General features: G+C 35.4%; 1 long non-coding RNA gene across 1 annotated transcript in view; it reads left to right on the forward strand.

The window, feature by feature from the left end:
- LOC138931170 (uncharacterized) overlaps positions 1-21,731 on the forward strand; it is an 854,662-nt gene that overhangs the window by 500,979 nt on the left and 331,952 nt on the right. The gene's annotated exons all lie outside the window — the stretch shown is intronic.

Genomic DNA, 21,731 nt, shown 5'->3' on the forward strand with positions numbered 1-21,731 from the left:
CTCAAACTCATGTCCATTGAGTCAGTGATGACATCCAACCATCTCATCCTCTGTCGTCCCCTTCTCCTCCCGCCTTCAATCTTTCCCAGCAACAGGGGCTTTTCTAATGATTGGGCTATTTGCATCAGTTGGCCAAAGTATTGGAGCTTCAGCATCAGCCCTTCCAGTGAATATTCAGGGTTGATTTCCTTTAGGATTGACTGATTTGATTTCCTTGCTGTCCAAGGGATTCTCAAGAGTCTTCTTCAGAACCACAGTTCAAAACCATCAATTCTTTGGCATTCAGCCTTCTTTATGGTCCAACTCTCACATCCATACATGACCTTGGAAAAACCATAGCCTTGACTATTCAAACCTTTGTCAGCAAAGTAATGTCTCTGCTCCTTTATATGCTGTCTAGGTTTGTCATAGCTTTTCTTTCAAGGAGCAAGCATCTTTTAATTTCATTGTTGCAGTCACTATCTGTAGTAGTTTTGGAGCCCAAGAAAATAAAGTTTCTCACTGTTTCCATTATTTCCCCATGTATTTGCCATGAAGTGATGGGACCAGATGCCATAGTCTTAGTTTTCTGAATGTTGAGTTTTAAGCCAACTTTTTCATTCTCCTCTTTCACTTTCATCAAGAGGCTCTTTAGTCTTCTTTGCTTTCTGCCTTACAAGGGTGATGTCTTCTGCATATCTGAGTTTATTGATATTTCTCCCAGCAATCTTGATTCCAGCTTGTGCTTTATGCAGCCCAGCATTTGGCAAGATGTACTCTGCATAGAAATTAAATAGGCAGGGTGACAATATACATCCTTGATGTACTCCTTTCTCACTTTGGAACCAGTCTGTTTTTCCATGTATGGTTCTAACTGTTGCTTCTTGAACTGCATACAGGTCTCTCAGGAAGGGGGGTAAGGTGGTCTGGTATTCTCATCTCTTTAAGAATTTTCCACAGTTTGGAATATACATACAGTATGTAATCTTTTTAAGACTGGCTTCTTTCACTCAGCAGTTCTCTGGAGATTTATCCCTGTTGTGATATGTTCATTCCTTATTATTGCCAAGTAGTAGTCCATTATATGGATTTACCACAGTTTGTTTATCCATTGACTTGTTAATGGTCATTTGGATTGCTTCCAGTTTTGGGCAGTTATGAACAGAATCTTATTCTGTGGGGAGTTTAGTGTGAATACCAATTTTCTTTAGAGTAAATACCCAGGGGTGGGATTGCTGTATCATTATGATAAACTTTATGGTTAATTTTGTAACAAATGGCCAAATCATTTGCCAGTATATATGATCACCATGAGCAGTATATGATAGTTGTAGTTTCTTGTATCCTCATCAACTCTTGGTATTGTTGCTTTTTTATTTAGGTGTTATAATAGGTATGTGGTGGTATCTTGTCATTGTTTCAATTTGCATTTCCCTAATAGCTAATGATATTTAACATCTGTCTATTTTTTTCCATTTGTATATGGTCAGGTTCTTTGTATGTTTTAAAATTGGATTATTTGTTCTCTTACTGTTGAGCTTTGAGAGTTCTTTGTACATTATGAACATGTCTTGTTGGCTGTGTGATTTGCATACATCTTCATGTTTGTAGCTTTTCTTTTTAAAAAATTAATTAATTTTAATTGGAGGCTAATTACTTTACAATATTATAGTGATTTTTGCCATACATTGACATGAATCAGCCATGTGTCCCCCATCCTGAACACCTCTCCCACCTCCCTCCCCATCCCATCCCTCAGGGTCATCCCAGTGCACCGGCCCTGAGTGCCCTATCTCATGCCTCGAACCTGGACTGGTGATCTATTTTATGTATGACAACGTGTTTCAATGCTATTCTCTCAAATCATCCTACCCTTGCCTTCTCCCACAGAGTCCAAAAGTCTGTTCTTACATCTGTGTCTCTTTTGCTGTCTCGCATATAGGGTCATTGTTACCCTCTTTCTAAATTCCATATATATGCGTTAGTATACTGTGGTGGTGTTTTTCTTTCTGACTTACTTCACTCTGTATAATAGGCTACAGTTTCATCCACATCATTAGAACTGATAATGCATTCTTTTTAATAGCTGAATCATATTCCGTTGTGTATATGTATCACAGCTTTCATATTCATTCATCTGCTGATGGACATCTATGCTGCTTCCATGTCCTAGCCATTGTAAACAGTGCTGTGATGAACATTGGGGTACACGTGTCTCTTTCAATTCAGGTTTCCTTGGTGTGTATGCCCTGTAGTGGGATTGCTGGGTCATATGGGGGTTCTATTTCCAGTTTTTTAAGGAATCTCCACACTATTCTTCATAGTGGCTGTACTAGTTTACATTCCCACCAACAGTGTAAGAGGGTTCCCTTTTCTCCACACCCTCTCCAGCATTTATTTCTTGTAGACATTTGGATTGTAGCCATTCTGACTGGCGTGAGATGGTACCTCATTGTGGTTTTGATTTGCCTTTCTGTGATAATGAGTGATGTTGAGCATCTTTTCATGTGTTTGTTAGCCATCTGTATGTCTTCTGTGGACAAACATCTGTTTAGTTCTTTGGTCCATTTTTTGATTGGGTAGTTTATTTTTCTGGAATTGAGCTGCATGAGCCACTTGTATAATATTGAGATTAATTCTTTGTCAGTTGCTTTGTTTGCTATTATTTTCTCCCATTCTGAAGGCTGTCTTTTCACCTTGCTTATATTTTCCTTCATTGTGCAAAAGCTTTTAAGTTTAATTAGGTCCCATTTGTTTATTTTTGCTTTTATTTCCATTACTCTGGGAGGTGGTAAATATCAAAGTCCATTTTGTCCTCTTTTTCTATTATAAATCATGCTTTTGGTATCGTATCTAAGGATAATTTATAATAAAGCAGATATTGCTTATTAATAGTGTTCCTGAATTATTTATTTTAATAAGAACTTTGTGGAAACATATTTTGCATATAATTAACCCTTTTAAAGTTTACAAATCAGTCATGATTTAAAAATAAATTTACCAAGTTCTGCAACAATTGCTATGAATATTTTGGAACATTTTCATCACTCCAAGAGAATCTTTCATTCACATTTACTGTTAATCTCTGTTATTGCTAACTCTGCTCCAGAAAACCACTAGTCTACTAGTGGTTTTCTGGCACAATTTTTTATTTAAAAAAATTTAAATTTAAAAATTGTGGTAAAAATCATAACATAAAATTTATTATTTTACCATTTCTGGTGGTGGTTTAGTTGGTAAGTCGTGTTTGACTCTTGCCACCCTATGGACTATAGTCTGCCAGGCTCTTCTGTCCATGAGAATACTGGAGTGAATTGCCATTTCTTTTTCCAAAGGATCCTCCTGACCCAGGGATCAAACCCTTGTCTCCTGCATTGGCAAGTGGATTCTCTGTCACTGAGCCACCAGGGAAGCATTACCATTTCTAGTAGTGTTAAATATTTTCATATTGTGTATAACCAATCTCTAGAATGTTTTCATCTTGTAAATCTGAAATTCTATACCCAGTAAAGAACATTTCCCCATTTTTCTCTCCTCCAGCCCCTGCTAACCATCATTCTACTGTTTCCATAAGTTTGACTACTGCTTTGAGTTCAGTTGCTCAGTCATGTCTGACTCTTTGTGACCTCATGGACTGCAGCACGCCGTCCATCACCAACTCCTGGAGTTTACTCAAACTCATCTCCATTGAGTCACTGATGCCATCCATCTCATCCTCTGTTGTCCCCTTCTCCTCCCACCTTCCATCTTTCCCAGCATCAGGGGCTTTTCCAGTGAGTCAGTTCTTTGCATCAGGTGGCCAAAGTATTGGAGTTTCAACTTCAACATAAGTCTTTCCAATGAATATTCAGGACTGATTTCCTTTAGGCTGAACTGATTGGATCTCTCTGCAGTCCAAGGGGCTCTCAAGAGTCTTCTCCAACACTGCAGTTCAAAAACATCAATTCTTCGGCACTCAGCTTTCTTTATGGTCCAACTCTAACAGCCATACATCACTACAGGAAAAACCATAGCTTTTGCTAGATGGACCTTAATGTCTCTGCTTTTTAATACTCTTTTTTTTTTTCTGCTTTTGACTACTGTAGATATCTTATATAAGTGTAATTATATAGTATGTGTCTTTTTGTCTGACTTATTTAGCATAGTACCCTCAAAGTTCATCTGTATCGTAGCATATGCCAGACTTTTCTTCCTTTTTAAGGCTGAATAATATATGTGTATACCAGATTTGCTTATCCATTTTTCTGTTGATGGTCACTTTGGTTGCATCACTCTTTGGGTACTATGAATAATACTGTTAGGAACCTGGGTGTACAAATAGCTAATAAAGCACCATTTTGTTTTCTCAAAAAGACTATTTTCTCCATTAAATATCATTTTCACCTTTGCTAAAAATCAGTTTACTGTATGTGTTTGGATCTAATTCTGGCCTGTCTGTTCTATTCCATTGATCTATTTGTTTTTCCTTTTGACAATCTTGATTACTACAATGTTACAGTACTTTTAAAATTTGGGTTGTGTGAGTCTTCCAACTTTGTTCTTTTTTCAAAATATTTTTTGCTCCTTTTTTTCCCCTTTCCAAATAAATTTTAGAATCAATTTGTCAATACCTACAAAATTTCTAAAGAGATTGCATACATTTATTATGTAGAGGAGAGTTAACATCTAAATTGTATTGAGTCTTTGAATCTATGAGAGCACTATGTCTCTCCACTTATTTAGATCTTTGTTGATTTTTCTTTCCATCAAATTTTGTCATTTTCAGCATAAATATCCTGTACATATTTTATTTGGTTTGTATTTGAAGTGTCTCATGTTCTGGAGGTATTTTAATTGATGTTAATTTTTTTGGGGGGATTTCAGTTTCCAATTTTACATTGCTAATATATACAAATGTTGATTTTTGTGTATTATCTTTTTATTTTACAATATTAAACTTACAGATTAGTAGTAGGAAGTTTTTTGTGGTTATTTGTTTTTAGATTATTTGCCTTTTTCTTTAAAATTTTTATTTTTACTCCATTTTCTACTTAGGCAGCGTGTTAGCAAATAAGGATCATTTAATTTCTTCTTTTCTAGTTGATATGCATTGTATTTATTTTCCTCATTGCACTAAGAATAGTGATACTAGAGGAAATGCATTTAGTCTCTCTCCATTAGGTACAATGTTAGCTATAGATTTTGTGGATGCCCTTTATCAAATTGAAGAAATTTCCTTCTGTTCCTAATTTGCTGAGTTTTTAAATCATATATTAATATTGAATTTTGTCAAGTGCTTTTTCTGTACCCATTGATATAATAATGTGATTTTTCATTTTTAAAAATCATTTAATATGTTGGATTGCATTGATTAATTTGAGAATATTGAACCAGAGTTGCATTCCTGGTATAAACCTCATTTAGTTATATGGTATTATTTTTAACTATTGCCTGATTCAATTTTCTAATACTTTGTGGATTTTTATACAAATCATGAGGTGCATTGGTCTGCAGTTTTACTTTCTTGTACTATTATCTGGTTTTGATGTCAGGTTAATGTTGTCTCATAAAATGAGTTGGGAAGCTTTACTTCCTCCTCTGTTTTCTGTAGAAAGGTTATGTAGATTGGCATTATTTCTTTAAATATTTGTTAGAATTTGCCAGTGAAATCTTCTAGGCCTAGAGAAACCATTTTTGGACAAGTTTTAAAACTATATAATCATTTTATTTAATTATATGACTGTTTAGATTTCTCTCTTCTTCTTGAGTTTTGACAGTTTGTGATTTTTGAGGAATTGGTTTATTTTATCCAAGATGACAATTTAGGTACATAGATTTTTTTTGTAGTATAGCTTTGTTATACTCTCAATGTTTGTGAAAGTGTTAATTGGTCAGTTGTGTCTGAGTATTTGTGACCCCATGGACTGTAGCCCACCAGGCTCCTCCATGGAATTCTCCAGGCAAGAATACTGGAGTGGGTTGCCATTCCCTTCTCCAGAGGATCTTCCTGATCCAGGGATTGATCCCAGGTCTCCTGTATTACAGGCAGATTCTTTACTGTCTGAGTCACCAGGGAAGCCCATTAATGTTTGTGAGACCTATAGTATTAGGCCCTCTTTTACTTTTGATATGAGTATTTATGTTCTTTTTTTCTTTTTTACTGTTAGTCTTGCTGGAAATTTATCAGTTTTACTGATCTTTACAGTATCATCAAAAGACATGACCTAGGAATTAATCCAATGAAAGATGATCAAATATTCTAGAGAGAAACTGTAGATTTTGGAAAGGATATATACAGAGTAAGGCATAATATATTTATGGTTTTGAAGTCTCAGTTTTTTAAAGACAGGAATAGAAAGTGCCTTTCATGGATAAAGAGTGGTCATTCTTTATTGTCTCTATCTAGGGTGTCCCTAATTTCAAGAGGAGCCCCCTCTACACCCTGGGGAGAGCTGCACTTTGATCCATTGCCTGGTCATCCTGGGATTATTTTTATGAGCTCTGAATTGTGTTGTCTCCAACCTGTGTCTCTGATTGTTAGCTACCTTTGGCTAGTCCTTTTGGACCTTTGTTTCTTAATTTATAAGAAAGCTGTACTCTCCAAATGTCAACGTTATCTTCCAAGACAAAATGTCATAGAATCTTGGACTCTGTTTTAATGGAATCTAAGTCATAATGGAATCCAGCAAAGAAAGAATATAGAACACTGAACCCAGAATTTCATCTGAAAAGTTTTCAGGAAAAGCTGCCCTGTCTCTTTCCTGCTCAACCTCCTCTTTATCATACTTCTCCCTCTGCCTTAGTTCAGCTTTTGGTTCCCTCCCTTCCTTCTGTTCTGCCTCTTGTCCCTATGACTTCCCTGTCTCTTCATCCTGTGCCTGACTTAGTCACCAGTTACTTAGACCTACCTGGTCCTATTCCTACCTCATACCCAGACCATCTCCCTCCTCTTAGCAGGTTTTCCCCTTCCCAATTCCTTGCCTGCATCACCATTACCCAAGAGAAACATTAACTACTGGAAACCAGCAGTAATGTCCACAAATACTCTTAGCAACATTTAATATAGTAGTAATAAACTGGAGGTTACCCAGATCCTCATCAACAGGAGAATGGGTAAATTGTGATATATTGACATGATGAAATATTATAAAGCTTTGAAAGTCAATGAACTACAGCATACAATAGCCTGGATAAATCTTAATAGCATAAGTTGGAGTAAAAGATGCAAGCTCCCAAAGTTACTCTATATAGTATCATTCCCCTTTGTATAGAGTACACATCCAAGCAAGATCAAATATCATATAGCTCAGGTGAATTACACACAAACACACACATACAAGAGCTAAAATTAAAGAAAAAACAAAACTTGGTAAACATAATCATAAAATTAAGGATGGTGGTTATCTCAGAGGGTGAGATAGAAGAATGGGATAGGGAGAACAGGTTAGTATAGGCTGTTGGCAATGTTCTAGTTCCTAAATTGGTTTAATGGGATCACCAGCTTATATTATTAAAATAATAAGTAAATAAAAGAGTACCATGTATGGACCAACCATGCTAGTGTGTTATGATTGATGACCTGCTTTTGTGCATCTGATATAATCCAAACAAATGAACCCCAAATTAGTGGGATCAAGCAATAAGTACATTTCTGTAGAATATTTCCACTAGGTTGTTGGCTAGTGAAAAAGAATGTAGAATTAACTATTCTCCACATATTTTACTTGAGCTTTGAAAAAACATCCATGGAAAGTACTAAAAAATAGTAACTACTAAAAAAAAAAGAAGCTACTAAAAAGTGTAGTAACTACAGAGAAGTGAAGTTACAGTGTACACTGCTATCTGATTGGATAGTGGCTAAAATAGACATGATAACAGGTAGGCAATGTAAATGCTTTGAGAACCCTATAGGACCACCCTTTGTAAAGGAGTGACTGGCGGTATAAATGGAATGGCGTATAAAGTACTTAAGTGCCCATAGCTACTCTGGCTCAGGGAAGGAGAAACCGTGCAATTCCAACTTATTCAGTATATATTTTAAAAATTCTCTTGTTTCTCTGAAAAGTCTTTTTCTGCTATGTAGGCAGGCACTAAAAAGTTAACCCAGATATTTCATTTGGGATGGAAACACAGATAGCTGAGTTCCAGCTTTTTGCCTGAGAATGTAACTTCAACATTTTTATGAAAGCTAAATGGTACAACCATATAGTCATGGCGGATTGTTTGAGAGATACACAGTTCTTCAGGATCAGTTCTAGAATATCTGGAGATCCATCAGCATCAGCTGAGAATTTAGGAAAAAAATGGAGACTCTCAGGACACATTCCAGACCTACAAGTATCAGAATCTTCATTTTAACAGGAATTCCTGGGTGCTTTATATGCACATTAAAGTTCGAAAAGCAGTAGTTTAGAGCAGATAGCCTTATATGAAGCTCAACAGGAGCTGGTCTTCAGGAAGTCTGTTTACTCACTGAAATTTTATGCCAAATTTTGAGTTTCTCTGAATAAATATTTTTCTGGGCTTTGCTGTATGTTTTACTCCTGGATCAGGCCAGATCATTGGAAAGCTGTGCACTTAGTTCCCAAGCTTTGGCTAATTGTTTCACATAGCGTGCTTTAGTTTTCTCTCTCATTTATTTACATTGAAGACCACTGTGAAAAGCAGCTGTTGAAATTCATTGCATTTACTGCTGGATACTACTGAGAATATTATATACTACAGAAGTGTTTCCAAGGTCTGATTGCACAAAAGAATCATCTGAGGCATTTGTAAACTACTGATCTGAAGTACTGCCTGGGAATATGTATTGTTAACAGTTACTCATGGTGATTCAGATGTAACAAGTCCATGGAATAGTGGTTTGGGAAGACTTACTACACTATCTAGTGTCTCTTTATTAAAATATGCTGGGTTTTTTTTTCCCCCTATCTTTAGTAGCCTTTATGTCTTCTGGGTAACTGATATGCAGTTGTCTTATGGATAATATGTTTATAACAACATGTATCCCTCATTAACTTATCAAATCCACATTTATGCCCTACTTTTGACAATTATAAAAACTTCTGTTATACATTTTGGTGTTTGTAAAGGTTTTGTGTTACCATTGCCTTCATTTTACTTTGTTTCTGAGCTGAGCTGATATAATTGCTGTTAAAGATGAGAAATTTGATGCTTTTGTTAATTTTGTTTTGTTAGTCTTTTGTGGGGGAAATTACATATTAAGCTGTTGGGAGTAGTAAAAGAAATCACAGATTTTTATTACTACTGTATGGGTTCCTGGGTGTTAGGAGTCCTCAGATATGAACCACTGCCTTAAAACAGGTATTCTAAATTCAGGAGATATGCTATATTTTAAAATGAACAGTTGGGCTAGACATTAGGAGATTTCTATTTTAGGTATAATTGTTCCAGTAATGAATTCTATGACCTCATTCAAGACAAACATATTTTTTGTTGGCCGCTATTCTCTCATCTTCAAAATGGGCACAGCAAGTCCCTTTCACCTTATAGGATTAGATGATAATCACATGATGAACATCGACTGAGGACATATTTTGTGCTAGACACTTTTCATAGACATATATGTATTACTTCATTTAATTCTGGAAAGAATGCAGTGAGGTAAATATTGTTTTTGTCCAGTTTACAAATGATGAAATTAAGCTAAGTGAGGTTCCATAATTTAAGATTATACATCTGAAGTGAAACTTGATTTTTTTGACTTCAGAGCCTAAATTTGTAATCAGTTAGTCTATATGATTTAGTATGGATCATCGTATTGCAGGAGGAAACTCTGAATCTTATGGCTTAAAATCACAAAAGTTCTTTCCTTGTTTTTTGCTACATAGTTTTGGTTGCATGTCATCATCATTGCAGGACCCAGGTTGACAGAATATCTGTCATCTCTAGGATTGTTGGTCATCTCAACAGAGGGAAAGAGTATATGATGCAATATGCACTGGCTCTTAAAGCATGCACCCAGAAGTGACACATACCATTTTCATTTGTGCATTGTTGACCAAAACTAGTTAGATGGCTGTGTGTGTAAGGAAAGCAACCTGGTTATGTGCTGGAAAGGTGGAAAAGAAGGGAAATATAAACATTTGGTGAGCAACAGTAATGCCACATTTTTCCAATGTATTTATTGATATAAAACTGTTAGTATTATGACTTTGAATACTGTTCTTACTTAAGAAGCAATGAGGTCGGTTCATGCTTACATTGTTTGAAACACACTCTTCAATAAGTCACAGTATAAAGCCTGCTTATATACTATAATTTAAAATAATAAGTGGGTGTTACTAAGATAGCAGAGGAATAGGATGGGGAGACCACTTTCTCTCCCACAAATTCATCAAAAGAACATTTGAATGCTGAGCAGATTCCACAAACAAACTTCTGTATGCTGGCAGAGGACATTGGGCACCCAGAAGGGCAGCCCATTGTCTTTGAAAGGAGATGGAGAAGTCTTGAGGCTACTGTAAGAATAAGACTGAAAACCAGAGGCAGGAGGCTTAATTCCAAATCCTGAGAGAACACCAGAGAACTCCTGACTCCAGGGAACATTAATCGATAGGAGCGCATCAAATGCCTCCATACCTGCACCGAAACCAAGCACCACCCAAGGGCCAAAATGTTCCAGAGCAAGACATACCATGCAAGTTAATTCTCTAGCAACACAGGAACATAGCCATGAGCTTCAATATACAGGCTGCCCAAAGTCACACCAAACTCACTGACATCTCAAAAACCATTACTGGACACTTCATTGCACTCTAGAGAGAAGAAATCCAGCTCCACTCACCAGAACACCGACACAAGCTTCCCTAACCAGGAAACCTTGACAAGCCACCCGTCCAACCCCACCCACAGCGAGGAACCTCCACAATAAAGAGGAACCACAAACTGCCAGAATACGGAAAGGCCACCCTAAACACAGCAATATAAACAAGATGAAAAGGCAGAGAAATACCCAGCAGGTAAAGGAACAGGATAAATGCCACCAAACCAAACCAAAGAGGAAGAGATAGGGAATCTACCTGAGAAAGAATTCCAAATAATGATAGTGAAAATGATCCAAAATCTTGAAAACAAAATGGAGTTACAGATAAATAGCCTGGAGACAAAGATCAAGAAGATGCAAGAAATGTTTAACAAGGACCTAGAAGAAATAAAAAAGAGTCAATATATAATGAATAATTCAATAAATGAGATAAAAAACACTCTGGAGGGAACCAACAGTAGAATAACAGGCAGAAGATAGGATTAGTGAGGTAGAAGATAGAATGGTAGAAATAAATGAAACAGAGGAAAAAAGAATTAAAAGAAATGAGGACAACCTCAGAGACCTCTGGGACAATGTTAAATGCCCCAACATTTGAATCATAGGAGTCCCAGAAGAAGAAGACAAAGACCATGAGAAAATACTTGAAGGGATAATAGTTGAAAACTTCCATAAAATGGGGAAGGAAATAATCATCCAAGTCCAAGAAACCTAGAGAGTCCCAAACGGGATAAACCCAAGGTGAAACCCAAGACACATACTAATCAAATTAACAAAGATGAAACACAAAGAGCAAATATTAAAAGCAGCAAGGGAAAAACAACAAATAACACACAAGGGGATTCCCCTAAGGATAAGCGCTGATCTTTCAATAGAAACTCTTCAGGACAGAAGAGAATGGCAGGATATACTTAAAGTGATGAAAGGAAAAAAAATCTACAGCCCAGATTACTGTACCCAGCAAGGATCTCATTCAAATATGAAGGAGAAATCAAAAGCTTTACAGACAAGCAAAAGCTGAGAGAATTCAGCACCACCAAACCAGCTCTCCAACAAATGATAAAAGATCTTCTCTAGACAGGAAACACAGAAAGGGTGTATAAACTCGAACCCAGAAAAATAAAGTAAATGGCAATGGGATCATTCTTATCAATAATTACCTTAAATGTAAATGGTTTAAATGCCCCCCCAAAAAAAGACAAAAACTGGCTGAATGGGTACAGAAACAAGACCTCTATATATGTTGTCTACAAGAGACCCACCTCAAAACAAGGGACACATACAGACTGAAAGTGAAGGGCTGGAAAAAGATATTCCATGCACATAGAGACCAAAAGAAAGCAGGAGTAGCAATACTCATATCAGATAAAATAGACTTTAAAACAAAGGCTGTGAAAAGAGACAAAGAGGGACACTACATAATGATCAAAGGATCAATCCAAGAAGAAGATATAACAACTATAAATATATATGCACCCAACATAGGAGCACTGCAATATGTAAGACAAATGCTAACAAGTATGAAAGGGGAAATTAACAATAACACAATAATAGTGGGAGACTTTAATACCCCACTCACACCTATGGATAGATCAACTAAACAGAAAATTAACAAAGAAATGCAAACTTTAAATGATACAATAGACCAGTTAGACCTAATTGATATCTATAGGACATTTCACCCCAAAACAATGAATTTCACCTTTTTCTCAAGCACACACAGAACCTTCTCCAGGATAGATCACATCCTGGGCCATAAATCTAGCCTTGGTAAATTCAAAAAAACTGAAATCATTCCAAGCATCTTATCTGACCACAATTTGGTAAGATTAGATCTCAATTACAGGAGAAAAACTAGTAAAAATTCCAACATATGGAGGCTGAACAACACGCTGCTGAATAACCAACAAATCACAGAAGAAATCAAAAAAGAAATCAAAGTATGCATAGAAATGAATGAAAATGAAAACACAACTACCCAAAACCTGTGGGACACTGTAAAAACAGTGCTAAGAGGAAAGTTCATAGCAATACAGGCATACCTCAAGAAACAAGAAAAAAGTCAAATAAATAACCTAACTCTACACCTAAAGCAACTAGAAAAGGAAGAAACGAAGAAGTCCAGGGTCAGTAGAAGGAAAGAAATCTTAAAAATGAGGGCAGAATCAATGTAAAAGAAACAAAAGAGACCATAGCAAAAATCAACAAAGCCAAAAGCTGGTTCTTTGAAAGGATAAGTAAAATTGACAAACTATTAGCCAGACTCATCAAGAAACAAAGGGAGAAAAATCAGATCAACAAAATTAGAAATGAAAATGGAGAGATCACAACAGACAACACAGAAATACAAAGCATCATAAGAGACTACTATTAGCAATTATATGCCAATAAAATGGACAACTTGGAAGAAATGGACAAATTCGTAGAAAAGTACAACTTTCCAAAACTGAACCAGGAAGAAATAGAAAATCTTAACAGACCCATCACAAGCATGGATATTGAAACTGTAATCAGAAATCTTCCAGCAAACAAAAGCCCAGGTCCAAATGGCTTCACAGCTGAATTCTATGAAAAACTGAGAGAAGAGCTAACAACTATCCTACTCAAACTCTTCCAGAAAATTGCAGAGAAAGGTAAACCTCCAAACTCATTCTATGAGGCCACCATCACCCTAATCCCCAAACCTGACAAAGATGCCACAAAAAAAGAAAACTACAGTTCAATATCACTGATGAACATAGATGCAAAAATCCTTAACAAAATTCTAGCAAACAGAATCCAACAATATATTAAAAAGGTTATACATCATGACCAAGTGGGCTTTATCCCAGGGATGCAAGGATTCTTCAATATCAATCAAAGTAATACACTACATTAACAAATTGAAAAATAAAAGCCATATGATTATCTCAATAGATGCAGAGAAAGCCTTTGACAAAATTCAACATCCGTTTATGATAAAAAACAAAACAAAACCCCAGAAAGCAGTAATAGACAGAACATACCTCAACATAATAAAAGCTATATATGACAAACCCACAGTAAACATTATCCTCAATGGTGAAAAACTGAAAGCATTTTCCCTAAAGTCAGGAACAAGACAAGGGTGCCCACTCTCACCACTACTATTCAACATAGTTTTGGAAGTTTGGGCCATAGCAATCAGAGCAGAAAAAGAAATAAAATGAATCCAAATTGGAAAAGAAGAATTAGAACTCTCACTCTTTGCAGATGACATGAAAACCCTAAAGACTCCACCAGAAAATTATTAGAACTAATCAATGAATATAGTAAAGTTGCAGAATATAAAATCAACACACAGAAATCCCTTGCATTCCTATACACTAATAATGAGAAAATAGAAAGGGCAATAGAGGAAACAATTCCATTCACCATTGCAATGAAAAGAATAAAATACTTAGGAATATATCTACCTAAAGAAACAAAAGACCTATATATAGAAAACTATAAAACAATGGTGAAAGAAATCAAAGAGGACACAAATAGATGGAGAAATATACTGTGTTCATGGATTGGAAGAATCAATAGTGAAAATGAGTATACTACTCAAAGCAATCTATAGATTCAATGTAATCCCTATCAAACTGCCAACGGTATTTTTCACAGAGCTAGGATAAATAATTTCACAATTTGTATGGAAATACAAAAAACCTTGAATAGCCAAAGCAATCTTGAGAAAGAAGAATGGAACTGGAGGAATCAACCTGCTTGACTTCAGGCTCTACTACAAAGTCACAGTCATCAAGACAGTATGGTACTGGCACAAAGACAGAAATATAGATCAATGGAACAAAATAGAAAGCCCAGAGATAATTCCACGCACCTATGGACACCTTATCTTTGACAAAGGAGGCAAGAGTATACAATGGAGAAAAGACAATCTCTTTAACAAGTGGTGCTGGGAAAACTGGTCAGCCACTTGTAAAAGAATAAAACTAGAACACTTTCTAACACCATACACAAAAATAAACTCAAAATGGATTAAAGATCTAAACATAAGACCAGAAACTATAAAACTCCTAGAGAACATAGGCAAAACACTCTCTGACATAAATCACAGCACGATCCTCTATGACCCACCTCCCAGAATATTGGAAATAAAAGGAAAAATAAATGGGACCTAATTAAAATTAAAAGCTTCTGCACAACAAAGGAAACTATAAGCAAGGTGAAAAGATAGCCTTCAGAATGGGAGAAAATAATAGCAAATGAAACAACTGACAAAGAATTAATCTCAAAAATATACAAGCAACTCATGCAGCTCAGTTCCAGAAAAATAAACGACCCAAACAAAAAATGGGCCAAAGAACTAAATAGACATTTCTCCAAGGAAGACATACAGATGGCTAACAAACACATGAAAAGGTGTTCCACATCACTCATTATCAGAGAAATGCAAATCAAGACCACAATGAGGTACCATTTCATGCCAGTCTGAATGGCTGAGATCCAAAAGTCTACAAGCAATAAATGCTGTAGAGGGTGTGGAGAAAAGGGAACCCTCTTACACTGTTGGTGGGAATGCAAACTAATACAGCCACTATGGAATACAGTGTGGAGATTCCTTAAAAAACTGGAAATAGAACTGGCTTATGACTCAGCAATCCCACTGCTGGGCATATGCACCGAGGAAACCAGAATTCAACGAGACACGTGTACCCCAATTTTCATCACAGCACTGTTTATAATAGCCAGGACATGGAAGCAACCTAGAGGTCCATCAGCAGATGAATGGATAAGAAAGCAGTGGTACGTATACACAATGGAGTATTACTCGGCCATTAAAAAGAATGCATTTGAATGAGTTCTAATGAAGTGGATGAAACTGGAGCCTATTATATAGAGTGAAGTAAGCCAGAAAGAAAAACACCAATGCAGTATACTAATGCATATATATGGAATTTAGAAAGATGGTAATGATAACTCTGTATGTGAGACAGCAAAAGAAACACAGATGTATAAAGTCTTTTGGTCTCTGTGGGAGAGGGCGAGGGTGGGATGATTTGGGAGAATGGCATTGAAACAGGTATAATATCATATATGATACGAATAGCCAGTCCAGGTTTGAGGCGTGATACAGGATGCTCGGGGCTGGTGTGCTGGGATGACCCAGAGGGATGGTATCAGGAGGGAGGTGGGAGGGATGTTCAAGATGGGGAACAGGTATACACCTGTGGTGGATTCATGTCAATGTATGGCAAAACTGACACAGTATTGTGAAGTAATTAGCCTACAATTAAAATAAAAAAAGACAAAGAATAATAATTTTAAAAAAGGGAAAAGAAGAAAAGAAAATAAATGAATAAGTTAGAATCTGAGCTGTTTAAGCTGGAGTTATTTTATGTAGCTTTCTTCTGACAGAATGGTATGGTCTTCAGCTTCCCAAAATATATTAGAAGAAAAAAATAACTATAGAAGGAATGAAAGCACAACAAATGGGTTATATATTATTTGAAATGCTTGCCATGAACATTTAAAGAGGTTTACTATGCATTTTGGGCCTGGTTAATTTGAGAGAAATTTGATGCATGTGATTGTCACAATGCCTAACATAACCATTTATCATTTTCAAAGTGCTCCTGCAAAATTAAATGAACTAATGCATATGAAAGAACTTTCTGTAAACTGTGGTTATTTTTGGCAAATGTAACATTATCAGATGATCTCACTTGATCCTTAAAATTACCTTGTGCTATTTGTTATTGTTGTTTCCATTGTCTTTATTTATAGCTGAGGAAACTCAGAAGTATTTAACTAGTCTTCATGACTATATGGTTATAAACAGAGGGCTTGGGACTAGAACTCCTCTCTGTAACTCCTAGGTCAGAGTGCTGCCTCTCCAGCCAAATTCTTGGATGTAACTTAAATGCAGCCTAGAGAAATTGAAAATGACCCATTTGAAAGAGGCAAAGATATTTCTCAATTTCCAAAGAGATGCCAACACATTCCAAAATGCATGCCAACATGTTGAGGGAACAGAATCCACTACCTTTTGATAAGGAACTCCTGAAAGGGAGAATTATTCAAAGGCCTAACATTCGTAGTGAGAAAATGATCTTTCCAAGGGCCCAATTAGATGCTTGGTGGCCTGAAGTATTTTTCAGAATGTCATAGCTCAAGGAAGCTCAGGAAATGTAGTTATGCCTGCCTTGAAGAATTGTGCAAAGTAGGTTAGCTGCATCGCTTCCATTTTTGTGAAAGAGAATGCTTTTCTAATTTTAGAATCTTTCAAGAGGTGGGTAGGCTTTTGTGTGAGGGGAAGCTTTTCTCAGTGCTCATTTCCAGAGGTGCCTGTGAAATCATTTTATATCCTGTTTGGAAAAGGAAGACAATGTGGTGGAAATGAAAAATGAGTTTGCGTAAAAAGTTATTTTCCCCAGAAGAGACGGTGGAAATAAGGCTCCACAGCCATACTTATTACTTTTCCCCCTAAGTTATAGAGATGTGTGTTATCAGTTCAATGCAGGTATTGGGCTTCTTTAATGTGTCTCCTGATGTTAAACAGTAGCAACTGTTTATTTAGAAGATCATTCAAGAAAGGACAAAGGCTTTTTTTTTAAGCTCTTAGAGAGTGTTAGGTTTTCCCCAGCTTCTTAATATCTCCACTGTAATTTATTTTATAAAAGTTCCAATTTTCAGATTGTTAAAATGTAGCTTATAAATGACTGTTTACTTCATAACTGACTATTCATCTGGTAAAACAGCAAATATTTAAAATGCAAAAATCCCCCCAAAAGAAAAGGATTTCCATCAAGGGCTGGGGGCTCTTCATGGGTTGACAATTGTATATAGCTTTAAGTAGCTGAGGTTGAATTAAGTCCCAAAAAGTCATTTTTCAAATTTTGTTTTAAACAAATAAATTACATGCATTGTTATTATTTTTTGGCCTTTCATTTTTTTCCTTTCAATTTTGAGATGTCATTAATATACAGCGCTGTGTACGTTTAAGGTATACAGCATAATAGTTTGACTTATATAATAAAATGATTATCACAATATAGTGAACATCCATCATTTCAATATAGATACAAAGTTAAAGAAAAAAATTCTTGCTTGTGATGAGAACTCTTAGGATTTACTCTATTAACTTTCATATATAACATACAGCAGTGTTAATTATATTTGTCATGTTGTACATTATATCCCTAGTACTTATTTACCTTATAACTGGAAGTTTGTACCTTTTGGCTACCTTCATTCCCCCTACCTCCCCAACCCCTAGTAACAATTTTCCATGTTTGTTTATTTTTGAAGTATAACACCTACAACATTGTTAGTTCCTGTTACACAACATATGATTTGATATTTCTATACATTTTAAAATGATCACCACTATAAGTCTAGTTACAATATGTTAGCATACAAAGATATTACATAGTTACAGTATTTCTCACACTGTACATTTTATACCCATGACTCATTTATTTGTAATTGTAAATTTGTACCTCTTAATCTCCCTCACCTATTTCTTTCTTCCTGCCAGCTCACTGCTCTGGTAATCACTTGTTTGTTCTCTGTATCTATAACTCTGTTTCTATTTTGTTATATGTGTTAATTTGTTTTGTTTTGATTTTTTAGATTCTACCTGAATGTGAAATCATACAGTATTTGTCTTCCTCTGTCTGACTTATTTCACTTAGCATGATACCTGTTATATACCTCCACATTGTTACAAATAACAAGATTTCATACTTTAAAAAATGTGGCTGTCACATTCCACTGTGTGTATGTGTGTGTATGTGTGTGTACCATGTCTTTATCCACTCACATATTGATGGGCACTTAGGTTGCTTTCATATCTTGGCTCTTGAAAATAAGTCTGCTGTGAACATAGGGGTGCATATATCTTTATTAATTAGTGTTTTCATTTTCTTTGGATAAATAACCAAAAGTGGAATCGCTGGATCATATAGTAGAGCTCTTTTTAATCTTTTGAGATCTCTATATACTGCTTTCCATAGTGGCTGTGGCAATTTATATTCCCACCAGCCGTGCACTAGGATTCCCTTTTCTCCACATCCTTGTCAACATTTATTAGTTGTTGTCTTTTTTTTTTTGGAAGATGACTAAGAGTTATTTTTATTAATTTTTGTTATTTAAACTTTCTATTTTGTATTGGTGTATAGTCAATTAACAATGTTGTGATAGTTTCAGGTGAACAGTGAAGGGACTCAGCCATACAAATACATGTATGCATTCTCCCTCAAACCCGCCTCCCATCCAGGCTGTAACACTGAGCAGCGTTCCATGTGCTGTCTTTTTAATAGCCCATTCTGACAGGTGGTGAGGTCATTTCTCATTTTGCTTTTGATTTGCATTTCCCTGATGATTAGTGAAGTTGAGCATCTTTTCCTGTTCCTACTGGCCATCTGTAAGTCTCCTTTGGAAAAATATGTATTAAGATCTTCTGCCCATTTTAAAATCATATATTTTTTTATGTTGAGTTGTATGAGTCCTTTAGTATTTTGGATATTAACCTCTTGTTGGATGTATCATTTGCAAATATCTTCTGTTAACTACATTGAGCAGAGGTGTATTAATATGTCTTTTGTTATCTGAACATTATTGACTGGAGGCATTTCGATATTCGTTTTCAAAACAAATTGTCAGCCACAGGCATTAGTTTCTGCAAAAATTCCCCAGTCAATAATGTGTTTTCATTTTGCTGATAGTTTTCTTCTCTGTGTAAAACCTTTTAAGCTTGATGCAGTCTCATTTATTTGTTTATTTGTTTCTTTTGCCTGAGGAGACATGTTCAAAATTTTTACTAAGATTATTGTCAAAGAATATACTGTCTATGTTTTGTCTAAAAGCTTTATGGTGTCAGGTCTTATATTTAAGTCTTGAATCCATTTTTAACTTATTTTTGTGAATGGTGTGAGAGAGTAGTCCAGTTTGATTATTTTGCATATGCCTGTCCCATTTTCCAAACACCATTTTTTGAAGAAGCTGTGTTTTCCCCATGTGTATTCTTGCTATCTTTGTCATAGATTAATACTTCCTATAAGTGTGGATTCATTTCTGGGCTCTGTTTCCTGTTCCATTGTTCTATGTGTTTGTTTCTGTGTCAGTTTCAAACTGTTTTGATTACTATAGCTTTGTAATATAGTTTGGAATCAGGGAGCATGATAAGTCCAGTTTTGTTCTTCTTTCTTAAGGTTGTTTGGCTATTCAGGGTATTTTGTGTTTCCATCCAAATTTCTGAATTCTTTCTTCTAGTTCTGGGAAAAATGTCATGGGTATTTTGATAGGGCTTACATTCAATCTGTAGTTGCATAGGATAGTATGGTCATTTTAACAATATTAATTCTTCCTACCCAAGAACATGGTATATTTTTTCATTTTTGTCATCTTTAATTTCTTTTTTCATTGTTTTATAGTTTTCCTAGTACAAATCTTTTATTTTCTTAGATTTACTCCCAGGTATTTTATTTTTTATGAGGTTTTAAATGGGGTTGTTTTGTTAATTTCACTTTCTGGTAGTTCCTTATTAGTGAATAGAAGCACAACATATTTCTGTATATTAATTTTGTATCCTGAAGTTGTATTGAATTCATTGACCATTTCTAGTACTTTTTGGGTGGGTCTTCGGGATTTTCTGTGGATAGCATGTCATTGGCAAGCAGTGACAGTTTTACTTCCTTTCCACTTTTAATTCCTTTTATTTTTTTCCTGACTGCTGTGGCTAGGACTTCTAATACTTTGTAGAATTAAAGTGATGAGAGTGGGCAGATGTCCACAAGGATGTCTTGTTCCTTGTCTTAGAGGAAATGATTTTAGCTTTTCACTCTTAACTATGATGCTAGCTGTGTATTTATCACATATGGCCTTTATTATGTTTAGGTATGCTCCTTGCATACCCACTTTGTTAAGAGTTTTGATATAAATATGTATTGAATTTCTTCAATAGCTTTCTCTGCCTCTATTGAGATGGTCATATGATTTTTTGAATTCAATTTGTTAATGTTGTGTATTACATTGATTGAATTGTGGATGTTGAGCCATTCTTGCATCCCTGGGATAAATCTGACTTGATCATGGTGTATGACTTTTTTAGTGTATTCTTGAATTTGTTTTGCTAATATTTTGTTGAGAATTTTTGTATCTATGTTCATCAGTGATTACTGGCATGTAATTTTCTTTTTTTCATATCTTTGTCTGATTTTGATATTGAGGTGATGCTGGCCTCATAGAATGAGTTCAGAAGCATTCTTTCCTCTCCAGGTTTTTTGAATAGTTTGGAAAAGACTGGTGTTGGTTCTTCCCTAAATGTTTGGTAAAATTCACATGTTAAGCTGTCTGATTCTGGGCTTGTGGCTGTGGGTATTTTTAAAAAATTAGTGATTCAGTTTCACTATTAGTAATTGGTTTGTTTGTATTTTCTATTTTTCTTGATTTGGTCTTGGGAGATTTTCATTTCTCAGAATTTTTCTGTTTCTGCTTGGTTGTCCATTTTTTGGCACATAATTTTTTGTTGTATTCTTCTTGTGAGTCTTTGTATTTCTGTGATGATGGTTGTAACTTCTACTTTTTCACTTTTGATATTATTGATTTGAGCTCTTTCATTTTTTTCCTTGATGAGTTTAGCTAAATGTTTGTCAACTGTGTTTTTCTTTTCAAAGAACCAGCTCTTAGTTTCATTGATCTTTTCTATTGTTGTTTTTTGCCTCATTTATTTCATTTATTTTTACTCTCATCTTTTTACAATCTTTGTTTTAAGTTCTGTATTGTCTGATATAAGCATTGCCACCCAGCTTTCTTTTTATTGCCATTTGCGTGGAATACCTTTTTCCATCCTCTTCCTTGCAGTTTGTGTGTGTCTTTAGATCTGCAGTGAGTGACTTATAAACAGACATAGGTGGGTTTTGCTTTTGTGTCCATTCAATCATTTGGTCCACCTACTTTTAAAGTTGTTATTGATAGGTATTAACTTACTGCCATTTTAAAATCATTTTTGGGTTGTTTT

Source organism: Ovis canadensis, chromosome X, assembly GCF_042477335.2.
Source record: "Ovis canadensis isolate MfBH-ARS-UI-01 breed Bighorn chromosome X, ARS-UI_OviCan_v2, whole genome shotgun sequence".
Classification (NCBI taxonomy): Eukaryota; Metazoa; Chordata; class Mammalia; order Artiodactyla; family Bovidae; genus Ovis; species Ovis canadensis.